Source organism: Schistocerca piceifrons, chromosome X (assembly GCF_021461385.2).
Source record: "Schistocerca piceifrons isolate TAMUIC-IGC-003096 chromosome X, iqSchPice1.1, whole genome shotgun sequence".
Taxonomy (NCBI): domain Eukaryota; kingdom Metazoa; phylum Arthropoda; class Insecta; order Orthoptera; family Acrididae; genus Schistocerca; species Schistocerca piceifrons.
In genome coordinates this window covers 897,593,928-897,607,207 of record NC_060149.1, presented here as the reverse complement: position 1 = coordinate 897,607,207, position 13,280 = coordinate 897,593,928, and the positions used below count along the sequence as shown (strand labels likewise).

Below are 13,280 nucleotides of genomic sequence, written 5' to 3'. Positions count from 1 at the left end.
GTATTACGGTACACATCGTTAGAGCCTCCTATTAAAATAAGAACATCAGTTTCCGTTAGTGGCTTGAATATTTTCTTGAAGTTCTTTATTATCTCATACACATGTGCACCTGGTTTTAGAAGAAATTTCTCATTAAAGTTAATTTCACTTTGTTTTCTCAAAGTATTTCCCCCCTGATTATCAGCTGATAAAAATAACTATTTCTTTTTATCACCTGTGTCACTACACTTATTGTTATCACATGTAAATTTACTGTCTTTGTTATTCAGTTTTGTACATTTTCCTTGCACTTCTGGAAATTTCATGCGAAGATTCCTAGCATTTGCAGAACCACTTGGATTTCCCAACGCTTGAATTTCCGTTTGGCCATATTTCTCGTCTATAATCGTTTCAAAACTGTATCTAGTAGGCCCAGACAGTATAAAAATTTGGTTTCGTTTAACACGTGAAGTTATTTCAGGCACAGTGAAGTAGATTTTATTTTCATACCTTGACTAGTATTTATCACAGTGAGGGATTTAAAGACTGATTCAAAGTTCCGCAAAAACCTCTCAGCTGTCGCATGTTGCTGCTTAAAAGAATCAGGAGAAAATTCTTCCATTCCAGAATAACAATTTGTAACGGCAGTTCCTTGATTTAGTTGGTTAGTTTCATGTTCCTTAGAACATATGCACAATAAATCGTAGTGACATGGAAAGGGTATAAAGCGAAAGGCTATATACAATTTATACAGAAACTAGATGCCAGTTATAAGAATCGAGGGGCATGAAAGGGAAGCAGTGGTTGAGAAGGGAGTGAGACAGGATTGTAGCCTATCCAGGACGTTACTTAATCTGTACATTGAGCAAGCAGTAAAGGAAACCAAAGAAAAAACTGGTGTAGGCATTAAAGGTCAGGGAGAATAAATAAAAACTTTCAGGTTTGCCCATGACATTGTAATTCTGTCGAAGTAAGCAAAGAACTTGAAAGGGCAGTTAAACAGAATGAATAGTGTCTTGAAAGGGGGACATAAGATAAATGAAATGACCTGTGGCTAGGGCCTCCCGTCGGGTAGACCGGTCGGCTGATGCAAGCCTTTTGAGTCGACGCCACTTCGGCGACTTGCGCTTCGAGGACATAAGATGAACATCAGCAAAAGCAAGACAAGGATAGTGAAATGGAGTTGAATTAAATCAGGTGATGCTGAGGAGATTAGCTTAAGAAGTGAGACACTTAAAATAATAGACCAGTTTTACGACTTCAGCAGCAAAATAACTGATGATGATTGAAGTAGCTGAGCCGAGAGCACTGATGCGCTGCTTCATGGACTCGTTAGGCGCGCCGGCCCCAAATCGAATCCACCCAGCGGATTAAAGACGGTGTGCCAGCCAGTCTGGATGTGGCTTTTAGGCGGTTTTCCACATCCCACTAGGTGAATACCAGGCTGGTCCTCACATTCCGCCCCAGTTACACGACTCGCAGACATTTGAAACACGTTTGCACTATTTCATGATTTACACTGGACGCAGACAGCTGGAGTACATTGATTCTGTACTGGGGGAAACGGGGTGGTGGCAGGAAGGACATCTGGCCACACCTTCAAATTAACCATGCCAAATCCGATGGTAACCATACCGACCCTGCGAAAACTGCGGGACAAAGGCGCAAGCAAAAGAAAGAAAAGAAAGTCTGAAGTAGAGAGGATATAAAATGTAGACTGGCAATAGCAAGAAACTCATGTCTGAGTAAACAGTTTAGACAAGAAGAGAATAGAAGCTTTAGAAATGCGGTGCTACAGAAGAATGTTGAAGATTAGATGGGTCGATCACGTAACTAATGAAGAGATACTGAATAGAATTTGGGAGACAAGAAATTTGTAGTACAACTTGCCCAAGAGGAGGGATCACTTGATAGACCACATTGTGAGGCATGAAGGAATCACCAATTTAGTATTAGAAAGAAGTGTGGGGGGGTAAAAATCGCAGAGGGAAACAAGAGAATAATACAGCAAGCAGATGCAGAAGAATCTAGGTTGCAGTAATTATTTGGAGATGAAGAGGCTTGTACAGGATAGAGAAGCATGGAGAGCTGCATCAAACCAGTCTTCGGGCTGAAGCCCACAAAATCAACAAGAACAACAACAACAACAACATGGTTATACACTGACTTTTTTAAAACACACAGATGTGAATTAGTAATTCGAAACCACCACTTTTACACATTAGAATAATAGAAATTCTTTTATGGAATGGAAGGAACTGTCAAGGTGAAATTTTTTCTGTTTGTTTTCAGATTTTACTCTGCTATATGTCAGACATTTTCCATTACTGGGTAAGTGAACAAAAAAGTTTGGTTGCAGCATTGTGCATCCCATTTTTAGCTAAGGGCAGTTTTTGGGGTAATGAATGCAATTTTTTCTTCTGGTTTTCTAGTTATGTGTATTATTATTCCCTGTAAACTGCAGTGCATTATCTACGACAAACTACATTAAGGAATAAATATACTGTGAAGTAGCAGTCACAGTGCCTAGCTTAGCTACCTCTTCAAGCAGATATCAACATGATGATCATGGGAGAGCACTACATATTCATCTTATAACATATATTTGAGAAATGGAGATTTTTCCCCTTAAAGATTAGTTACACCAGAACATTCCTCCATATGACTTTATTGAAGAAAATATGCAAAATATATCGGCTTAACGGTATATCTCTCCCCAAGTTTTGCAATGTATCAAAGTGCAAATGTCGCTGAACTAAGTTGTTTTAGGAATTCCAAAATATGTTTTTGACAATATTATAAAAGGGTAGATTGCTTATCACCACATAGCGTAGACGTTGAGTCGCAAACAAGCACAACAGAAAGACCACTAAACACTTAAGATTTCAGCCAGAAGGCCCTCTTCTGTAATAGACAAGATACATACACACATTCCCACAAACGCAGCTCATGCACACATGACCATAGTCTCTGGCTGCCAGTTTAAATTCTCATCAATATGGACACCTAAGAATTTTGAAGTTTCAACTCTGTTTGGTATTTCCTCACCATGTGCTACACATGTCATTGGTACAGTACCTTTAGATGTACAGAACTGAAAAAGTTGTATCTTTTTGTAACTGAGAGTGAGACCACATGCAGAAAACAAATCGATGATACTCTTAAAAACATTGTTTACCACTTATTCTGTTGCAATATGTATGCTTGGATTTATTGCAATACTTGTGTCAGCCACAAAAAGAACTAATTCTACGTTTTGTATATTAGATGCAAGATTGTTTGCATATAAGAGGAACGATAATGGACCTAAGACTGAGTCTTGGGGAGCCCCCATACACGATTTCTCCCCAGTCAGAAGTATATCCCCTGACTACGTTGGCAGAATTACTAAGCACAACTTTCTTCATTCTTTTGGTTACATGTGGCTTATCCATTGATTGATTATACCATCCATGGAAATGCACAAAACCTCAGTTTATTTAGGAGAATATTGTGATTCACAGAATCAAATGCCTTAGACAGGTCACAGAAAATAGTCAAATGACTATAAAAGGGTGCCCTTTGTAGTGTCACTGGAGACAACATGTTGCATTTCTCACTACAGGACTGCCACTCTTATCTCCAACATTAGTAAATAAAATTTTTAAACTTTTTCATGAGTCTTGTTCAAATGGCTCTGAGCACTATGGGACTCAACTTCTGAGGTCATCAGTCCCCTAAAATGGTTCAAATGGCTCTGAGCACTATGGGACTTAACTGCTCAGCTCATCAGTCCCCCAGAACTTAGAACTACTTAAACCTAACTAACCTAAGGACATCACACACATCCATGCCCGAGGCAGGATTCGAACCTGCGACCGTAGCGGTCGAGCGGTTCCAGACTGTAGCGCCTAGAACCGCTCGGCCACTCCGGCCGGCATCAGCCCCCTAAAACTCAGAGCTACTTAAACCTAACTAACCTAAGGACATCACACACATCCATGCCCAAGGCAGGATTCGAACCTGCGACCGTAGCGGTCGAGCGGTTCCAGACTGTAGCGCCTAGAACCGCTCGGCTAATGGGTCTTGTCAACTTGAGTGAAAGAATGAAATAAATATCACAATAGATTTATTCATAAAACACACGTAAAATCTGGCGTTTGGGTCAACATAGCGTCTCGATTACACACTATCCCTTATTTATAAAGTACAATGATAAGATTGGCATTTCGTAAAGTTGAACCAAGGGTAGTGACTCGATTTTAATTGCAATTTTGAAAGGATAACGCTTTCTGTCTGTGATCAATACCATTGGCAGTGACTGTGAACTGAACTCGGAAACAAACTGCAATAATACACTCGGATCGGACAAGAACTGCTGCTTCTGTGGGCGAGCAGTAGAATAAGAGGATCTGCTCTCAAGATTCCTACTGCTGGTGCTGCACAATCCTCACCATACGTGTAGAAAACTTGAGACACGATATGTACCGTGCCTCAGCGTCGGTCCTCGGAGCAAAACCTAATATTTCCGCACTTTCCGCGGGTCCCGAAGGAGTATTATATCGTCTCCACTCTTGCGCAGACCAAGACCGGATGGCCTCTTCCACACACTATCTCCCAGGCAGCGGGAAGCTCCACATGGGGTTTTCGCCAACAAACTAAAATCGTCAATCGAATGCTCAGAAAACACTTTACAGTGTCCCTCCACTACATGAGAAACAACTGTTCCTCCGATCCTAATGCATCGACAGGCGTCCACTGTGATGATTTCTTGCTTCGCGAACTGTGGACCAATCAACACACTGTTAGTTTTCACCCACGGGAAATCGCGTGGACCAGAGCGCCTACGTAACTTCCGACCACCGACAGTGTTTCCAAGAAATGTTTTGGCCAACAAGCAGATACCGATCTTAGTGGAAACTGGAAATAATATGAGGCACCCTGCTGAAACGTGGACTGCGTCTCGCTTCGCCCAGGAACAACTGCTGCTTTCAAATTCCTACATAGTTACTGCGAGTGAAGTTGTGCATTTCACTTCTGGCTGTAGGGACAATACATCTGAGCCCCTGCTGTTGTCTTTCCACTTCTGTGTGTCCAGTGACTCCCAGTACTTCGGGTTGCATTGTCTTGTGATGGCCACTGCCATGTCAAAGCGCTGGGCAGCTGCCCTTTGCATACCTGCAGCTCGTTCTTCTCAGAACTCGCACTATTCAGTCTCGCCTGCCGCAGCAGTGGCTGTCCGAAGGAAAACGAACACTCTTCTCCTCCGCCTCAAGTGACTGCAAGCATTTACCTACGGCTGATTTCAGCATTACAACCTATGTCAGTCATCTCTAACAAAAACGAACACTCTTCTCCTCCGCCTCAAGTGACTGCAAGCATTTACCTACGACTGATTTCAGCATTACAACCTATGTCAGTCCTCTCTAACAATTTAAATGATCATTAGAATGTTAGCAAATATTGTGGAAAAAAGGTGGGTCGAAAGGACCTACCGTCTTCCACAACCCCCACCCGCAATAATTTCTTTTTGAGGGACTTGTTACACTTAAAGAGGATAGGCATTTACAAGAAAAGTTTTTGTTATTAACGATTGATTGCATGTCAATCACTTGATTCAAATAACTAGGAAAGGGGAAAACTTTACCAGCCTTACAAAGATGAAGGTTCAAATGGCTCTGAGCGCTATGGGACTTAGCTTCTGAGATAATCAATCCCCTAGAACTTAGAACTACTTAAACCTAACTAACCGAAGAACATCACACACATCCACGCCCGAGGCAGGATTCGAACCTGCGACCGCAGCGGTCGCGCGGTTCCAGACTGAAGAGCCTAGAACCGCTCGGCCACTCCGGTCAGCAAAGATGAAGGAAATACGGGGCTGAAGACCATGCCGGATGTTGCTATTACCTGATATGACCATATGCTCTCTGCAAGCATCATAGTCAAACAGATAGGCAATTAAAATAACTAGAATTCAAATGAAACTTATTCAGCTATAAAATGCTAACTTATTTACCTAGGCCCAGAGAAGAAATATGCAAAACAATTATTAAATTATTAAAGAAATACTGTACCTCCACAAAACTATGGTCTCCCTGATCAGTTCCAAGAAACAGTGTTTTTAATTGACTCCTCACACTCATGACAGCTGCAATACTGATGATATAAGTGATGCACGACATGTGTACATAATGCTTCAAGTGTATAACTGAGTTAGTACCTAATGAGAGTTATAGTGTCTAAACAGAAAGTTAAATATGAAAGTTCCAAATACACCTGAACAAAAAGTTTGTGAGAACTGCGTCACGGTACATGATATTATACAGACAGAAACGTATTAACTCCATAATCATAAACTAAATGAATGGCATGGAGGCAAAATTTACAAATTATATACATGCAAAAACAACAGACAATGAATGTATGACTTCATTGGAGACATAATCAACAAAATTAATTCACAGTGAATATGTGTTAAGTGTGGTCATCAAGTGCTAGCAGAACAAGATATTACAGAAAATATATACATTGTCGCATATGAATGTTCAGCAGTTTGGTCGAAAGCTGTATGATGGCATTTGAGCAAGGTGAAAAATTACAAACTTATAGACACTTAATCATAGCACTGAAAGTGTTACACGACTTCACAATGACTCTTTATTGCACTGCACACAACACTATCACTTTACAATGAGTGGTGAATCACAGCATTAGTTGGGTGAGTATATTATTCAGGGCTCAGTGGCCAGTGGTGGGGAACTCTGTGTCTCTCGGTGTGGGACAGCTGTAGTCAGCACTGTGTAAGCAGGCTGTTTATGTTTTCTTATTGGCAACGTTACGTAGCTCTCTGTATGAAAATCACTGGCTGTGCTGTGTGCAGTCTGTGGCTGGTTTGCATTGTTGTTGACTATTGTAGTGTTGGGCAGCTGGATGTTAACAGCGCGTAGCGTTGCGCAGTTGGAGGTGAGCCGCCAGCAGTGGTGGATGTGGGGAGAGAGATGGTGGAGTTTTGAAATTTGTAAGACTGGATGTCATGAACTGCTATATATATTATGACTATTAAGGTAAATACATTGCTTGTTCTCTATCAAAATCTTTCATTTGCTAACTATGCCTATCAGTAGTTAGTGCCTTCAGTAGTTTGAATCTTTTATTTAGCTGGCAGTAGTGGCGCTCACTGTATTGCAGTAGTTCGAGTAACGAAGATTTTTGGTGAGGTAAGTGATTTGTGAAAGGTATAGGTTAATGTTAGTCAGGGCCATTCGTTTGTAGAGATTTTTGAAAGTCAGATTGCGTTGCGCTAAAAAATATTGTGTGTCAGTTTAAACACAGTCTTGTAAAATTTTTCAAAGGGGACGTTTCAACTGTACATCCTTTCCTCCTGTCAAAGGCAGCATGAGATAGAATAGTGGACACTCAAGGTCATGGCGGTTCAGGATGATGGTTTGGCAGTCAAGACAGCTTATGCTGACAGTCGTAGTGGCTCCACCAAATTGTTCTCTGGCACGACTTGTCTATTGTGTATCTCCTGCAGTTGATCTTCTTGGTCCTGAGTGGCTCACAAGATTGATACTGAATTAGATGTGGCTCTATGGTGACCTCGAGAAAGAAAGGAAGGAGTAGGGCAACAGGCGCATTGTCGCTATCCAAGATGCCAGTTGATAAGAATTGGTCCTAACCTGTTTCGTTTTCACTGCTCATAGGAGTTGGCTGTTCTCACTAGGAGAAAAAATAAGTGTATGCGTGTTGCCTTTAATCTCATGGCACAAAGTTGCCTTTGGTTACAGACTGGCCGAAGGTAAAGAGTGTCAGGAAATCAACCATCAAGAAGAAGAGATATTGCTGTTGTGGCCACAGAGCATAGAAGTATATAGAGGGGCCTTTGAGTCGTGTGAGGTGTGTCAAGCTTCCCCCTCCATCTGGTTGCCCACAACCATTGAGATGCTGGTCGCTCAGCGCAAAATTTATTGCACGGTACGGGTGGAATGAAATTTCATGTGATCCGATTTGTCTTTAAAAAATTGTCTTACGCAAATGAAACACAGCTACATCCGTTTCTGTAGTTAGTTTCTCAGTAAAACATTTAGTTTTTGCTTTAAAAAATAAAACCCACTCTTTTGGGACTCATGCACGTTCTCCGTTATGCAGACTCTCTCATTCATTTTGAGGAAACTATTGGGTAAAAAAACATTATTTTTCTGCATCCTATAGCCACACATTGCATCTTCACAATGAACTCGTTTTCTTTCCGTAATGGCCCATAGTTATTGTGATACTTCGAAGTAAAGTACAATGCCGCGCATATTTTGAAAAGTTTGCAGTGAAAAGTGTAGTCGCTGGCCAATGCACGATTGGTGCGTTTTATGACATAGGTTGCTACATACGGAATGTAGCTAACATATCGAAATTGTTCTTAACGATGGAAGGAGGTCATATCTGTTTCCATTCTCGAGAAAATAAGTGAGATGCATTAGAAATTCTCTGCGACGGGATTGGCACCAGATGCACGGCTATTGTCGCTTCTTATGGGCTACCTGCGAAGTGCAAAGCTGCCTTATGATTCTCTTCCTCGTGCTGTGCCTATACAAACCAAAACTGGAATTGAAAGAAAAACTTAGTGAGAAGAAAAGACACCAGGAGTCATCAGCTCATGACACTGATTGTATGTTTCTTAAGTGTATGCTGCCTGGTTTCACGAAACAATGTTACCTAGAGTATTGAACGTATTCACATTAAAATTGCCGTTTTAGTTGAGCGCGCTGCGTACTGTTGATATATTCTGCTATTGGTTGTTTCGAGTAATGCACAAGCGATATAACTGGGCTCAGTCAAAATGTTAACATGGTCCTTGAACTGTACTCTCTATAAGTGCAGCAAATAAAGCAAACGTACATTGTGTTAACCCACATCCACACAAAAACAACCGAAATGAACATCAGGAAAATAACACTTGTTTTACAGTCGCACAATGTAGCTGTGCATGTAGGAGACAACGGTACTTTCGGTTTTAACATATTCTAGAAGAAAGCATAGGAACTGACAAAAGTAAAATGAAACTTGTATTGCTGTTTAATAACTGAGGCGAACATGTAATATAATATTAATACACTCTTCTAGAGAGAAGAGTACAAAACTGAAATAAAACTGTTGTTTTATATTCTAATAACTGGAGTTGGGGTTCAGAAGAAAGTTGTAGATTTAGTCACATCTTTCTCGTTTTCCTTCGTTGTTCTAAGAAAGTGTGCAGATCATGCTGCAATGACCTCCCTCTCAACCAGAGATATCCTATTTTTACATTTCTTAAAAAGAAACAAACATTTCCATTTTGCTTCTGTACAGGACTGAACTACGTTATTTATCAATACTTTTCCATAAGAAAAAATGTGTGTGAAATCTTATGGGATTTAACTGCTAAGGTCATCAGTCCCTAAGCTTACACACTACTTAACCTAAATTATCCTAAGGACAAACACAAACACCCATGCCCGAGGGAGGACTCGAACCTTCGCCTGGACCAGCCGCACAGTCCATGACTGCAGCGCCTAAGACCGCTCGGCTAATCCCGCGCGGCTTTTCCGTAAGAGGATACTTTACGATAACGTATATTTGTGCAATGATTATCCATTCTGGCAGACGCTGAAGATACACAGAAGCAGTAATGCACTATGACGGTAACCTGACTGTACAGAGCCGAAGCACGTGTGTCAGTCGTGTGCTGTTGAGTATTGTCGGACGCCTTTGGTCCTATCTGTACGAAAACGAAGTTTAGTTCCGCGTTCTGCCGTCGTCAGTAACTTAAAAACTAACAATCGAAGCAAATCCGATAGAAAGACGAGATGAGGTTGTGAGGAAACAGACACAGGGAAAACAGCAGCGCAACTGTAGCTGCGCTAGGCACGTTAGGTACCTAAGGAGGGGCATACGCCTTCCGGTCCTTCACCACGGGAAAGCCCACTCGACTTACTTCTATGCTCTGCGGTTGTGGGTCATGGTAGACGGTCTGCCTAGGAGGTTTTACGACTTCCGGGAATCCTCCAGGCACAGTGTGGCCCAAAGGAAAGTGCTTTGTGGCTTCACTGTCCCTCGTCGCCACGCTGTCTACTGCCTCTCTGGCTCATCCCCCTTCCTTCGCTGCGTCTGCCCAGGAACACGAGGCCGTAAGCCTCAGATGCCCCGCTGCGTCAGGCGCCCCGACATTCGCCCGGAATGCCAGTGAGCTGTCCGCACCGTCTGAGTCACGGCCAGTCCTCACTGCTCGATGCCGAGTCGCCCGCACAGTCGCAACACGCCAGTTGTGCGTCGTGTGTGTGCGTGCCACACCTCATGCATGCCGTCAGTAATTGACTAGCCACAAACTATTTACAACCATAATTTACAAGTATTAAAATATACTAACGGTGGAAAAATACAAAAGTGATATCTGCAATAACAAATAATGAGATAAATCTTACTCTAACTTATCTACTACTTGCATTATATATACAAGGTGGACCGTTTTAATCAGTAATGGGAAATAAATCGTGATCGAGGTGAGACACAGCAAAATGTTTTGGATAAAAGTTGTAGGCGGCCGAGAGGGTCACTCATTGCTACTAATGTCTGTGAGCTAGAATGTGTGATTTTCAAGGTGATTGGAGGTTAAAGAGATTTTCCTCAATGGAAGCCCTAGTATTTGATTTATGATTTTAAAAGGGTGGCAAACTCTACTTGTAAAAAGATACATTATTCAAGGACATGGAAAGGTTCAATCAAGGTCAAATTAGCAAATATGTTTTTAGTTCTACTAGGGATTAACTCAGAATAGAGGAGAGATACAGCAAAATACAATGTTGGATTCAGATTGTAAAGGGGATAAGTATCACGTATCATTACCAATAACCACGATTGTAAAGGTAATTATCGAAGATAATTCGAAGGTTGGGTTTTGCTTCATAGAAACGCCTATTCGTGAGGTCAGATTTGGAAAGAGCTAACAGAGATTTTAACTTTAAGTTTTAATTAAAGTGTTATTAGCAAAAATAATTACAACACAGCATATAGATGCTACTGTGGCATTTGAAAGACAGAAAAAAACATAAATAAAACGTAGACAATTGATTTACAAGTCGTTGAACGAGTCCCCCCGCCTCTCATTCCTCGGGATGCCCTTTCCATCTTGTATCTAATTAAGAGTAATTCCAGATTAATCAAATGGCTCCAAACACTATGGGAACATCTGAGATCATCACTCCCCTAGACATAGACCTACTTGAACCTAACTAACCTAAAGACACCACACACATCCATGCCCGAGGCAGGATTAGAACCTGCGACCGTAGCAGCAGCGCGGTTCCCGACTGAAGCGCCTAGAACCGCTCTGCCACAGCGGCCGGCTCCAGATTAATATCTACTAGAAGTACAAACGTGGTTGTCTATTTGACCGTCAATGAACTAGCCATGACCTCGAAGAATGTATCATTTTATCCGTGAAACTTGCCGCTCTTTTCAAATCTTGAATCACAAATTAGGGTTCCGGTTTAAAAAAGCTCTTTAACCTCCAATAAAACTAAAAAATTAAACTCCTCCCGAACATGCCGCGGAGGCCCAACGGTACCGTCAGGCCGCAGTGTCAGCCTCAGCACATAGGCGTCACTGGAAGCGGATTTGGAGGGGCATGTGGTCAGCACGCCGGCCGCTGTGACCGAGCGGTTCTAGGCGCTCCAGTCCGGAACCGCGCTGCTGCTACGGTCGCAGGTTCGAATCCTGCCTCGGGCATGGATGTGTGTGATGTCCTTAGGCTAGCTGGGTTTAAATAGTTCGAAGTCTAGGGGACTGATGACTTCAGATGTTAAGTCCCATAGTGCTTAGAGCCATTTGAACCATTTGTGGTCAGCACACAGCTCTCCCTGTCGTATGTCAGTTTCCGAGACTGGAGCCGCTACTTCTCAATCAAGCAGCTCCTCAGTTTGCCTCACAACGGCTGAGTGAGCCCCGCTTGCCAACAGCGCTCGGCGGACCGGAAGGTCACCCATCCAAGTGCTAGCCCAGCCCGACAGCGCTTAACTTCGGTGATCTGACGGTAACCGGTGTTACCACTGCGGTAAGGTCGTTGGCTTTAACCTCTAAAGAACCCTGAAAATTACGTTCAAGGTCACGGCAGCTATAGCAATGTGTGACCCTCTTTGCCACCTACGACTTTTATCTAAAACTTTTTGCAATATCTCATCTCCGCGTCGATTTATTCCCCATTATGGATTAAAATCGTCCACCCTGCATATAAACGGCTACAAACATTAAAGGAGGGTATGTGTGTTGCTCCACACGGTCTAGCATTCACTTAAAGAACTAACACATCCCTAGATTTCCATCTCCCGTGACCAATGACTATAAGATTTCGTTTAACTATTCCCTCCACCATTGAGCTACCATTACTCTTATTCTGTCATGCACTAAAAAACTGATTTTCCACTTAACAACTAAGAAACTACGGCAGATACTCTACGTGTTAGATAAACTAAAGCTGGCCTTGCTTGTGTCAGCGTGACGCTCAAATGACGTCGGTGCAACCTGCGAACATTCTCGTAAACAAACAACAAACACCGACAGGTAAATTTCATCCTCTGTTGTTCATCTGGCCTAAATAAGTAACGTGTTGTATTATTCACACTTAAGTATTGCTATTTACTAAACTTACTACAATTTAAGTGTTTTGGTACTTTCTGACACTAAATACTTATGTTCTCCCCAGATCTCAAGCACGTCGGTGACGATACACTCAGTTTAGTTCCGCAGTGTCTAGCTCAAACACTTGGTGGTACAAGCAAACGTGATTCCTCTCAGTCTGGTGCGCTGCACTAGGTTTATTTTTCCCATGAAACTCCTAGTTGTGTGCTGATGACGTAATACAGATTTTCTTCCCTGAAAAATTATAATGTTTTGTGTCTACGTCTCTTTTAATCGTTAACCCAAAGGTACAAATTCGCGTCCCTCATGGTGTCGTTCGTATGATCCTTACTTTTGTCCACCTATTCATTTGATGCTGTTTGATCCATTGCCTCTCCGAGTGACTCTCACTGTCTGTGCAGTCAATTAAGGCTCCTCGAAAAAATAAACCGACCGCCTCGCACCTGCACTGTGACGAGAGGTGCTCACAAGAAAATAAACACTCAACGAAGTGGTCCCTAGCTCTCCTAGCGTGAACCAAACACAACTGACATAATGTCAGATAGACACCCACACTGTGGACACAATACGACTCCATCGAAAAACACTGGCGAAGACGCAGCTCCAGAGTGGTTAGTTACAACACAAACGCAATCAGTGATGCCAACGACAAGCGA

General features: G+C 42.3%; 1 pseudogene; it reads right to left on the bottom strand.

Annotated features, from left to right (window-relative positions):
* Positions 1-11,936: 11,936 nt before the first annotated feature.
* On the bottom strand, positions 11,937-12,054 carry LOC124723631 (annotated as a pseudogene).
* Between the last annotated feature and the right edge of the window lie 1,226 nt (positions 12,055-13,280).